Source organism: Anomaloglossus baeobatrachus, chromosome 4, assembly GCF_048569485.1.
Source record: "Anomaloglossus baeobatrachus isolate aAnoBae1 chromosome 4, aAnoBae1.hap1, whole genome shotgun sequence".
NCBI classification, from domain to species: domain Eukaryota; kingdom Metazoa; phylum Chordata; class Amphibia; order Anura; family Aromobatidae; genus Anomaloglossus; species Anomaloglossus baeobatrachus.
The window spans coordinates 244,528,039-244,541,805 of NC_134356.1; the positions used below are offsets into that span (position 1 = coordinate 244,528,039).

The 13,767-nt window shown below is 45.2% G+C and overlaps 1 protein-coding gene across 10 annotated transcripts in view; it reads right to left on the reverse strand.

Annotated features, from left to right (window-relative positions):
- PPFIA2 (PPFI scaffold protein A2) overlaps positions 1-13,767 on the reverse strand; it is a 575,559-nt gene that overhangs the window by 357,423 nt on the left and 204,369 nt on the right. The window lies entirely within an intron of this gene.

Below are 13,767 nucleotides of genomic sequence, written 5' to 3' on the forward strand. Positions count from 1 at the left end.
AGAACATTTGGTGCAATATCCTTTTCAAGCCTCTTTTATTAAATTTCGTGCTAGCACCGCCCTCAGCAAGGGCGGCGCTTGCACACATGGACATCCAATAGTCTTCAGCAAAACGGAGTTGTGGGTGGTGTATGCAAACACATACTAACATCCAACGATATTTAGCAAATTGGGGCTGGTGTCAGCGCATATGCAGATTGAGATCTCATCTTGTCATTTTGCTGAAGACCCCCAGTAGATGAATGTGCATAAGCTCCACCCTGCAGATTCCTGAACTAGAGGTATTGAATCAGTACAACAGCCACATTATGACCATATCTTTACTTTAACAAATTAAATTGTGATAACAGGTTCTCTTTAAAGGATTGCAATTAATACATAGTCATGTTTGCTTATAAAGATAAAGGTCAGTTAAATGCAAAATGTCCCATCTGGTCTCCCAGCTCTGAATACCATATGCCTTTACCCCTACTGAGCAGCTAAGAGGTGGCTAGGAGCTATTAAGCATACTCACCTAATAGGTTTTTCCATATGGTTAAACTCAGTAGAAAAAAAACATGAGCATCAATGCAATGGTCACCTGTCATGATCCAGGTCTGTATCAGCCACTGTGGTTTGATTATTTCACCCAGCTCCAGCCTGGTCATGTCAGGGGTTAACTCCTCCCTGCCTCACTCTGGTTTGAGAGACACTATATCCTGGTGTTGCACCTCCGTTTCAGGAACAATTATAGTTTATGCTCTGCAGCGTGTGTTACTGGCTCTGGTGAGTTACCTGATCTGTCCTTCCTTCTCATCTACCTTGTTATGACCTGTACTCCGTTCGTCCGTCTGTCCCAGTCACTGACTACCAGCTGCTGTGTACTGTGTACCAGTCCCTGTCTGTCTTATCTCGGTCCCGACCTATTTGTCATCCTCACTTTTTTGTACTTGGACTTTCCGGCATCTGACCTGTATCCTCGTTCCTAACTTTGCCACTGTTTCTCCCCTCTGTTTCATACGTGACATATCGGCTTCCGACCCTCAGCTATCACCTGACCATGATTTGATTATCCATGTGCTATTGACGAGATCTCCTGCTGCTGACTTGGTTTACTGACTACTCTACTGCCCTCTGGTGGTTTGCCTGCTAACTCCACTCTGAAGCTACACTGCTTGTCTCCCTTTGTCAACTGGTGGTATCATACTGTACTAACAACCAAACAGAAAAAGGGACCTGGCAAAAGGTGTACTGAAAAGTACAGATTTCAAAAATCAAGGTAATATTGTAAATTCATAACTTTACATAAGGGGAACATGAAAGTCAATGTGTAATAAAATCTATCAGATCAATTAAAGGGAACCTGTCAGAACGAGCAGTTCTGGGTGTATATTGCTAATCCCTGCCTAACCGACCCTGTATAAACTAACATAGATAAAGAAATCTTTAGAAAAAGTATTTCTAAAGATCTTTTATCACATGCTAATGAGCGAGGGGACCAGTCCCCTGTGCGTTAGTTCTCCTGGCTAGTCGGCTCCATTATGCCCATGTGGGCATGCTAGTATGCTAATAAATGTGCAGCGTCACAGGATGATCTCACTCACCTCTCCGCCGCCATCGCGTCCGACTGGGGATTTTGGCTCAGTGCGCATGACCCCGGAGTTTGGGTCATGAGCACTATGATGGCGGGTGTACGCATCCTGGCTTCAAACTGAAGTAGTGCGCATGACCGAACTTCCGGGGTGAGTGAGATAATCCTATGATGCTGCACATTCATTACCATGTTAGCACGCCCACAGGGGCGTACTAACATGCTAAATGAGCTGACTGGCACGGGGAACTAACGCACAGGGGATTCGTTCCCTCGCTCATTAGCATATGGTAAAAGATCTTTAGCAATTCTTTTTCTAAAGATCTCTTTATCTATTGTAGCGCCCCTGAACCCATCAGGGTGCTACAAGGTTCTGCATCCCCCCAAGGATGCAGGCCCTACCCCCTTAGGGGCCCAGAACCCCAGTGCCGGTAACACCAAAAACCCAGGTAATCCCAGTTTTCCCCAACATTCCCCCATACAATGGTACCCAGCTAGGGTGGGACCAATTGATGGCCGCCTAGAGGTGGAGCCAATCCATTCCACTAGTTGACCAGGTGGGAGGGGCAGACTGTGGACAGAGAGAACACAGGAAGTCAGTAGTCAGAACAGCAGTGACTGTGGAGAGAAGAGGGAGTTGAGTAGTGACTGTAGAAGTGTAAAGGTGTAAGTGAAGTGACACCCTGACTCGGGTTAACGGTGACCTGGTACCCAAGGGAAGTGGTTGCCGGTGGAGTACGGTGGAGTACTCCTGGAACTACGCACCGACAGGGTACAGTACCCAAGGACAGGAAAGAGCTTCAAGCCGACCTGTTAAAACCTGCACAGCAAAGGGGACCATCAAGTACCTTGCTGACCCTAAAGAATCCGAAGACCCAGTAGCAACGAGAGAACCGGGGACAGGACCAGAGACTCCAACCCCACAGGGTTCATGCTACCGTCAGGCGGACAGAAGTGGACAAACCACAGAACGGGGACACCCGGTGTTCTATACCACGGGGACCCACTTACCAGAGACAGGTGCACGGGAAGAAGGTAACAGAGAAACTAGACTGGCACTGAGACGAAGGGAACCTGGAGGTGAAACTAGCCGGCCTCGGACTCGCAGTTGCCATCTCAAGATAGTGAGTAAACCAGTTGCACTGAATACCTGTGTGGACTCCCTTCTTCCGACGCCCACTGCACCATACACCTGCTGGGGCAAAACCGTACTTGCGGAGGGACTACCATACTAGCTGCCAATACCATCAGCCCCAGTAGAAACAATCTGCAGCGGCGGCTCCCTATATTTAGCAGCAACACCGCAAGTGGCGTCACATATAGACTTTATTCAACAATCCCCTGTAAATATCCCCATTACAAAAAGAGCCTGGGGCACGGAACCAGGCAATGGCCACCACCGTGACATTCCCAAGAGAGACACTGCCCGGGACCGAGTACCCCATATCCCTGGGTGCTACACTATGCTAGTGTATACAGGGACGGTTAGGCAGGGATTAACAATATACACCCAGAACTGCTCGTGGTTCTGGGTGCATATTGCTCCTGACAGGTTCACTTTAAGACTACTTGTTACTTGCTATAAATATGTACCTTTTTTCAGTGGTCTGAATATGGTTTTTCTCCTGAACTTGGCAATGTTGTTTGTTTTGTTTTTTTTTTTACTCCTGACCCTCTTTGTTCCTGAGATATCGCCCCTCTTTCCCTGTATGTAAATTTAGTATTGGCAGGCATGACCCTCATCTCTTCTATGGGAGTTTTCATAAGGATCATGCCCCTGTGCTAACAAATACAGATGATCGAATTGATTTTCTATAAATTTAATTTGAGACAGATTTTTTTGTAATTTGCAGGTCTAATTCAATATATTCGTACAAATTTAACAAAATAAAAATGTCTTTTTATACTTTGCACAAGATTGCATCTGTAACAGAAAACTGCTGGTGTGGGCTTCCCATGATGCCTTTCAGCTACCATATCACACAGCATTGTGCAGCCTATCAGGAGGGATTATAGTAGCCTGTATAAAAGCAAATGCAGCAGCCATGTTAGGGTGATTTTAGTGTACCAAGAGGATGTCAGTTCACACAGGTAAACAATAGAAATAGGAAGAGAAAGTCATGAAACATTGGACAAATACCCCACACTGTAATGTGTTGTACAACTGCAATATGAAGAAGATGTAAGCAATAGTTTGTGAATAATACAGAGATTCACTTGATAGAAGAAGAGGTGCCAGCAGTAGTGACAGGCTCAGTCTGACTGATCAGTAATATGATGTAGCTGGCATCTGACCTACCGCATTTGAAGTAAAATTATATATTACTTTTTCCTTATTCATAATGTACTAGAAAACAGAAGCAAGCCATCACAATAGTTTTTTACCTAATTAAAAAAACTGAAATCGGTGTCAGTTAGAGACAGTGTACTTGCTTGTCACAAGTGACTGTAATAGATTTTTGCATTTTTGTAAAGGAGAAACAATTCTTTTTAATTATGAAAATTCCCTGAAATCTTGGCAATTAAATGTGATAGTTTACCTAGCAAAGTGTACATGTTGAAAGCAATTTTTTTTTTTTACTAAGTAAACTAAATTTATATAACGGGAATATGGATCAAATCCCAAACACAGAGGTGCAGGAAGCAAAAAACTCAAGAACATCCTTCAGACCTGCTTGAAGATTACATATTTATGGCAAATGACAGGTCCTCCGAGATAATGGTAAAAATCAATAGATCAATGAGATGAAAAAGGTGGCTCAGTGGTTAGTATTCCAGCGCTGGGGTCCTTGATTGAAATCCCACCAAGGACAATATCTGCAAGGAGTTTGTAAGTTCTCCCCATGTTTGCATGGTTTCCTCCGATTTCTTCTTACACTCTAAAGACATACAGATACGAACAGCGGCGGACTGGAGTACCTGGGGCCCACCAGGAAAAATCAATCTTGGGGCCCACCAGCACCATGCAGTTACCGTACTGTATATAGCAGGGGTGGGATTCAAATTTTTAACAGGTTCTCTGTAAACCCCGCCCATTTGAAAACCACACCCATTCTGTTAGCCACACCCATTTTCACGCAATTTCCTCAACCAAAAAATACAAGTAATTTAAAGTAAAATCTCCTTCCCCTCCAATACCTGCACTCTCCTGTCCAGCACCAGTTGTTCTAGTCACTGTCACTCTTATTGTATTAAATGATTTTTCTACAGTTTTTACAAATTATTACTAAAGGAGCCCTGCTAAAATAGGAATGGACGACCTTCCCCATACAGATCTCATCCCATTATGGCCTCTTTCCCCATACAGATCCCATCCCATTATGACCTTTTTCCCCCAGCAGATCCCATCCCATTATGGCCTTTTTCCCCTGCAGATCCCATCCCATTATGGCCTCTTTCCCCTGCAGATCCCATCCCATTATGTCCTCTTTCCCCAGCAGATCCCATCCCATTATGGCCTAGTTCCCCAGCAGATCACATCCCATGTGCTCCTTTTCCCATATAGCTCAAATCTTATGTGGCCCCTCTCCCCATATAGCTGCCATCTTAATGCGGCTCCTCTCCCCATATAGCCACATATAGCTGCCATCTTAATGCGGCTCCTCTCCCGATATAGTTACATATAGCTGTCATCTTATGTGGCCCCTCTCCCCATATAGCCACATATAGCTGCCATCTAAATGTGGCCCCTCTACCCATATAGCCACATATAGCTGCCATCTTATGTGGCCTCTCCCCATAGTCACATATAGCTGCCATCTTAATGTGGCCCCTCTCCCCATATAGCCACATATAGCTGCCATCTAATGTGGCCCCTCTCCCTGCATCTTCGGCTCACTGACCGCTTACCTGCTCCAAGCATCGGTGGCCTCTCCTCTGTCTTCCATCCTCCGCGGCTCTCTGCACACTAAGGGTATGTGCGCACTAGGTGTTTTTTGTGCGTTTTTGGCCGCAGAAAAACGCACAAAAATGCACCCGCGGTAAAAACGCGATGCGTTTTTACCACGTTTTTGGCTGCGTTTTTGCTCACTGCTTTTTTATGCGTTTTTTATCAGTGAACAATGCCATTAAAGATTGTTGAAAAAAAAAGATCTGATGTCATTTCCTTCTTCAATATGTTCTTCATTCTCCACTAGTGTATGCAGGAGAGCAGACAGCTGCACAACTACAATGCTCAGCATGCTCCATCCAGGACTGCAAGCAGGAGTTTTGTGCCCTCCAAAAAAATGATGTGGGCTTCGCCATATTTTTGTATGCTAGCCAGGTACAGCAGGCAGCTATGGGCTGCCCCCAACCCCCAGCTGCCTATTTGTACCCAACTGTGAACCAAAAATATAGGGAAGCCCTTTTTTTTTTATTTCATGAATTTCATTAAATAATTTAAAAAAAAAATGACGTGGGCTTCGCCATATTTTTGAGTCCAGCCAGGTACAACTAGGCAGCTGGGGATTGGAATCCGCAGTGCAGGGTGCATAAGCTTTCTGGGCACCCCCTCTGCGAATTGCAGTCCGCAGCCACCCCAGAAAATGGCGCTTTCATAGAAGCGCCATCTTCTGGCGCTGTATCCAACTCTTCCAGCTACCCTGATGTCGGGTGGCTCGCTAGGTAATAATGGGGTTAGAGCTAGCTGAATATTATCAGCTGGCCATAAGCCCGAAATTCATGGTGTCACGCCAATATTAGACATGGCCACCATGAATTTCTAGTAAAGATAAAAAAAAAAAACACAACACACAGAAAAATATTTTTATTAGAAATAAAACACAACACAATTAGTGACTCCATCTTTATTGAAATAAAGAACCACCCCCCCCCTCCGCAGTAATCCTGGGTCATGGGTCACGCGCCGTCCAATCCGGATCCAATATCATCTGATCGTTTGCTGGAAGGCAGAGCGATCGGATGATGTGTCAGGATCAAGGATGTGAATTCCATGACACAGCAGCTGATTGTATAAAAGCCGTTTATACAATCAGCTGATGCATCAGTGAAAAAAAAAAAGAAAAAAACCCCACATACTTCTGTGCAGACTCCTGTCAGACCGATCAATGCAGGACCCGGCGGTAATCAGCTGATAAAGTCTCCTGACGGCATCAGCTGATAGTTTAGCTGGCCGGGTAGTAAAAAGCCGGCGTCACCGCTGTCACTATCACTGTCAGCTGATTCCATCAGGTGACCGCATCAGGTGATCAGCGCCAGGTCCTGCAGCTATCGGAGGTGTCCCGGCCGTCTGCACACAGCCGGAGCTGCGGTACCGGGAGCGGACATGGCACCGGGAGGCTGCAGACAGGTGAGTATGAGGGGCCCCTGCTCACTCCCCGGGACCCCGCACCCCCCCTCCGGGGCCCCTGTACGCCCTTCCTGGGCCCCTGCACTCCCCCCCCCGGGGCCCCTGCTCGCTCTCCGGGCCCCCGCACCCCCCCAGGGCCCCTGCTCGTTCTCCGGGCCCCCGCACCCCCCCGGGCCCCTGCTCGCTCTCCGGGCCCCCGCACCCCCCCGGGGCCCCTGCTTGCTCCCCGGGCCCCCTCTCACTCTCCGGGCCCCTGCAACCCCCCCCCCCCCGGGGCCCCTGCTCACTCCCCGGGCCCCCGCACCCTCCCCCGGGGCCCCCGCCTTCTATACTCATGTGCTGATGCAGCCAGTGGGGTGACGCCGGTCTGTCCTCCGCCGCGCGCAGCGCGATGCTGCCAGCACCTGCACAGGAAGGAAGCAGTCACCACTCTGAGACTGCCTCCTCCTGTAGTGTCGCTGCGCAGATGAGTCAGAGCCACACGGCACTGACCGTGACAGCAGGGAGAGCAGGGAGATCGCTCTCCCTGCTTGCCGCTCCAGAGGGAATGGGATTGTCACTAATCATATCGGAAATGTGCCGATATGATTAGTGAAATTACCGGCCGGGGGGGCCTCTCACACACATCCATAGGGGCCATGGGGGGGTAGGGGGGCGGGGCCTAGGGGGCGTGGCCATCAATAGCAGGGGCTCACCGGGGGTTCTCCCGACCTCCTGGTGGGCCAGTCCGCCCCTGGATACGAAATGTAAATTTTGAGCCCCAATGGGGATAGTGTTGCTGATGTGTGTAAAGTTCTGCGGAATATGTTGGCGCGATATAAAGATTATTATTTTTATTATACCCCTTTATAAGGATATTCCTATCTCAGTAAGTAATATTAGTAGTAATTATATATTGCTAATATATGCTATTGTTACATTTTTGTTGGGGATTCTGTTCTCTGATCCTAAGGCTATGTGCCCACGCTGCAGAAAATTCGTGGAATTTACCGCGATTTTTTCGCGGAAATTCCGGGGATTTTTCAAAAATTCGCAGTACAGCGAGTCCCCAGCCATTTCTATGGCATTTGGGGACTGCTGTGCCCATGCTGCGTTTTTTTCCGCAGCGGAAATAATGCGGATTTCCCTGAGGAAAAATCTGCAGCATGTCAATTATTCCTGCAGATTTCTCCGCAGGGTCCCATACTTACCTGCCTTGATAGCAGACACCGGAGTCACTTTCTCCGTCCGGTGCACAGGAGCGCAGTGGAGCCAGGTACAGGAAGGAAGAGGTGGGCGGGGCCTGCACGAGCTCCGGTCATGTGACAGCCAGAGCTAGTTCAGGCCCGCCCACCTTCTACTGCACAGTGCACACACGGCTGGAAAGTGAAGTGCTGCGTGATGGAGGTAAGTATGAACTCCCCGATCACTCAGCACTTGTTCTGCATTGAGGATGCAGTGCTGAAGCCATGGTACTGTATCCTCAATGCAGAATACCGCACTATATCCGCAGGACATTCCGCAAATAATCCGCAGCATGTAAACAGACAAAGTTGTGCTGCGGATTTCTGGGAGCTCCTGCGGAATGTCTTGCGGATATAGCCGCAGGACACTGTCCCTGTGGGCACATAGCCTAAAGGCTGCTTTACACGAGTCAATCCATCGTGCGATTTATTTGGCAAAGTCTTTTTTTTTTTTTTTTTGTTTGTATCGCTGATAGGTAGCTGTCCATGTGTCACACGTTGAGTGTTGTCAAACGACCACAAAGCGCTCATCGATATATTGATTGGCCATGGCGGACGTCCAAAAGGCTTCACACATGTTTTCCTTTGGTCAATCTGTCTTTTGTATGGGCGTAATTAGGCAAACTATACAGCCCTCCGTGACGTTGTCTGGATTGTTGCACGCCCTGAATTCTTCTGACCTGCTCAATCCAGTTCTGCTAATGTGGTTGATTGGTTACATCCCATATATATAGTTTCTCTTCTGCGTCTGTCTTTGTTGCCTCGTGTGTCCTTAGCATCATTCTTGTTTGTTGTTTGTGGTCTGGTTAATGTCGATTTTGATCCAAAAAGGAAAGATTGGCATATAACAACTTACCACAAAAAAGGGATAACAAGAAGTGAGGGCGGAAAATCCAGCGAACAAACAAACGTAAGAAAAATTAGGAATAATGCACTATAAAACACTGTGCATGACGCCAAGGCTGAATGTTCACACATCATGACTACAGCTCCGTATTTTATAACAGTAATAACCAATCAAAACGCATCTGCTACAACCAATCCGATTAGATTAGGCGTGATTAATTAAAACCACAAATACGCCCTGAACGTTTACTGACGTCACAAACAACTACGAGGATGGCCGATTACACGGTGTCACACTTAGCAATGTGTCGTTCATTAAGACTAAACTGAACGATTTTATGGAATTAAACGATGAGTACACGATGGCCGAATTTCAAACGATTAGGCATCGGTTGGACTCGCAAGGAGCTGTCACATGAGGAGATGTCGTTACGAATGACGGAAGTGCGTCACAAAATCCGTGACCCCAACGATGCATCGCACAATATATCGACTCGTGTAAAGCAGCCTTAAGAATGAAGGTGCTGCACAGCTGTTCCTCTGAAGAAAGATGTTCTTGGCTCCCGTCTAAAAGGGGTTGGTTGCACTAGTGTATAGTGGCATTAATCACTGGTAACAACAGCATATGGGCAGCATGGTGGGTCACTGGATAGCACTGTTGATTTGGAGCACTGGGTTCAAATCCCAAGGACAACATCTGCAAGGAGTTTGTATGTTCTGCCCGTGTTTGCGTGGGTTTCCTCCGGGTACTCTGGATTTTTCCCACACTCCAAAGACATACTGATAGGGAATTCCCAATGTAAGCCCCAATGAGGACAGTGATGATCATGTGTGTATAGTGGTGTAGAATATGTTAGCGCTATATAAACATAGCATAATAAAATGGTAGCAGTATGTTGGATTTTACAGACTTTATTCACACAAAGCATTTTTATTTTTAATTTTTAAGGTTAAAAGATGCTGCTAGCAGATGTTACTTAAAGGGAACCTGTCAGCAGAAATGTCCCCTAAAACCTAACAGATTCCCCCTCTGCAGCTCCTGGGCTGCATTCTATAAAGGTCCCTGTTATGATTGTGCCCACTTTCTGACCGAAAAAAAGTGTTTATAAAGTTGTACCTTTTTGGCTTCTGATTCTGTAAATCTGTCACGGGGGCGGGCAGCCTGATGGCCGTTATTCTGCCCCCTGGTCCTGTATGCCGCCCCCATCGCTGATTTCAACACTTCTGGACACCGCCCACTGCTCCAGCCATCCCCGCGCATGCCCAGTGCCCATCTCTCGGGGATGAGCACTGTGCCCAGCGTCACCGCTAGTGACGTGCACGCAGGGTTAAGATTATGGGCGGTGCTGTGATGTTTATTCCTAAGCAACCGCCCATAATCGCGGGACCGCGCTTTCCCCCCCGGCCCTGGATTAACTTAAATTTTCAATTCTCATTTCTGGTCAAATAGTAGAGTTCAATTAAATTTTACCGGTGTCAGATTAATTTAAGTACATGTGTACACTACTCACAAAAAGTTAAAGATATTTGAGTTTTGAGTGAAATTTATGGAAAACAAATAGTTCACGCTGCAGTGATATTTTACCATGAAAGTAGGGCATTTAAGTAGAAGCATGCAATGGTGATTTCCTCATCTCAAACAATTTATTGAAATAAAAGCCAACAACAGTGGTGGGTCACTATACCTCCCCAAAAATGTCAAGGCATCAAACTTTTCTTGAAGGGTGGCCCCCATGTCATTGAGGTTCTGGGGCACAGACTTCTGAGCTTCTACATGGCGACTCACCTGATCACATAGGTTTTCTATGGGATTCAGGTCTAGATAAAGTGCAGGCCACTCCATTTAAGGTACCAGAGTGTCCAGCAATTGTTCCCTAATTATGCGACCTCGATGAGCTGGAGCATTGTAGTCCATGAAGATCCCTCCCCCTCTTTTTACTCACTGCCTACTTAGGTATTGTATCATCGTGTATTCAAGCACACTGGTGCTTGATTCCTTACTTTTCCAGCTGTCTGCTTTGTGGGTCTTTATTATAAATGCCATACCCTGCACTCAACACTTTATGGAATGCATTATGCACTTTAAGCTATCAATTCCAATTTTGATATTGTCTGGCCTGGCTTATGCACTACAGAGTGATTTTGAGTGATACATTGGATATATTATTTGTTGATCAGATACAGGGCCCTCTGTTGAATCTTGCAATATTTTCATCTGCACCTTATGTTACTTCTAAAGTAACTGGCCCCGTTCTATCATGTTAGGCTATATGTATAATTAAATAGCCAGCTTCCTTCTCTTCGTGAGCCTACATAATATAGGGAGTTTGTAACCTTTGTATATAGTTATGTCAGCCTCGTTTGTGATCTTTTTAATGATTTTAATGTGTGTTTTCATACTAATATTTTTTTTTATTTTACTGGTGTGCACAGAGTTTTTGCAGAGTCTTTCTCTTTGTGCTGATAATTCTCTCTGCATACTGTGGCACCCAATTGTTATTATTTGTTTGGCATAGTAGTGCACCCCATTTCTATACATATACATTGTAGTCCATGAAGATGACATTAGGTCTGTGTTGTTCATACAGAGGCACAATGACTGGATTAATGATGTTATTCAAGAAGTAGGAGCCTGTCACTGTACTATTCACAAAGTGTAGGGAAGTTCTGTTTTGACTAGACATACCTGTATATACTAAGAAAAGAGAGAACAATACGACCAGCATTATTATTATTATTATTTATTATTATAGCGCCATTTATTCCATGGCGCTTTACAAGTGAAAGAGGGTATACGTACAACAATCATTAACAGTACAAGACAGACTGGTATAGGAGGAGAGAGGACCCTGCCCGCGAGGGCTCACAGTCTACAGGGAATGGGTGATGGTACAATAGGTGAGGACAGAGCTGGTTGCGCAGTGGTCTACTGGGCTGAAGGCTATTGTAGGTTGTAGGCTTGTTGGAAGAGGTGGGTCTTGAGGTTCCTCTTGAAGCTTAGCATCTGGTAAATCATGGTGTGGCTGTGGTTTTGTTTGAACATACCTGTATATACTGTAACAATACCACCACCAAAGGCTCGTCTGGTGACAAGAGTGGCTGATACATTGTATTCTCCTTGATGTCTCCAACATGGTTGGCGGCCATCATTTCTGCTCAGCGTGAATCAATTTTCAACTGAGAACAGCACTGAGGTCCACTGGTTCTTTATCTAGAGTAGATGCTCTGTAGCCCATGCAAGATTATGACACGTGTTCCTAGCTGTATGGCCAGGTACATTTGCAGGTCATCTACTATGCAAACCACGCTGATATAAATGGTTTTGAATACTCTGTTGTGACTTAGGTGCCTCTGACCTCCCTTAAATGTGCGTGAAGTTGTGTGGCATTCATCATCCGGTTCCGAAGAGCATTGTTAACAATGAAGCGGTAATCAGTGTTGGGATATTGGGAAAAAGACATCCACTTCTATGCCTTTCTGTGACTCTCCTAGTTTCTGTATCTCTATTGCAACCTGCTAATGACACTCTGTGACACGCTAAGCTCAATAGCCACTTCTGTCTGAGAAGATCCTGCTTGAATCCTCACAATGGCAAGGTACTGTTGATCAATTGTTAGGTGTCGTCTTGGTCTCATGATGTCAAAATCTGAACATTATGATGAGGAGGACTGTTTAAATACCAAATCTAATTGAATCCCAAAATGCATTGGATGATTAATGGATCAAACAACTGTTGTGAATTTTGCCATTAAGCTGCTTGTTAGAGAACAGCAACTTGTGCAAAATGTACTAAAGCATTGAACAGTTGGACAAGTGCATTCACAAGTTTAGAGGTCACATTAAGTTCATCTGAAAAGGTCAGAGTGTATTTTGGGATCTTCCTGAAATTTCACCCAAAAGCCAAATATCCTTAAACTTTTTGTGATTAGTGTATATTATGCACACAGATAAAAGTAGAACCAAATGTGAACAATTCCTTACTATTGCTATTACGGTACTACAAGTAGGCAGGAAATATGAATTCATGGTTCAAAAAACCAAGACGCACCAAGGCCCACAAGACCTATTAAAATACAGGAACAACTGTCTGTCTAGATAGAAGTTCAATTACATTCTGCAGACCCAATTTTATCTTGAGCATTAACCGATTAAATCAGGTTTTCAGATGAAATTATCTATCAATTGATATAATTCCATTAGATTTCTTGGCACTTGTGATGTTAAACCTGTGACAGATGTGAAATGAAATTGAATGAACTCTCCCAAGATGACTAGAACATTTCATGAGCCATGACAGTGAGTTCATTCTCTTTCTCACCAACAGCAGGTGAATGCTCCATTTGTAAATACTATTTCAGCATCACTTCATCAATGCAAATTTCATAAACTGTTAATCAGCTTCTCCCCACCTGGCCAGAACGAAAAGAATAAAATATTCTTTTGTAGTAAAAATATTTAAACGGTATGAAAAAAGATCTGTCTGTTCTGCACAATCTGCAATAAATAATAATAATAATAATAATAATATTTAAAAAAAAAAACATTTACAAATAGTCCTGTTTAAAATATTTTGCATACAGTCCAATTGCAGATCTATGGCCGCAATTTATAAAGACAGGTCTTTTGTATGCAAAGTCTGCACTGGAGTAAGATTTTGGCAAATTAATAAAGAGGTGTATGACTTTTAGGCCTAAAACACACTTCCGCAAAAAAAACGTACGTGTCTTACGGTCCGTTTTTCGGGTCCGTGTTCCGTTTTTTAGGGGCGTTTCTCTGGTACGTATGACATCCGTGTTGATGGCGTATGCTGTCCATGTGTGCGTGTGGAATGACCGTGT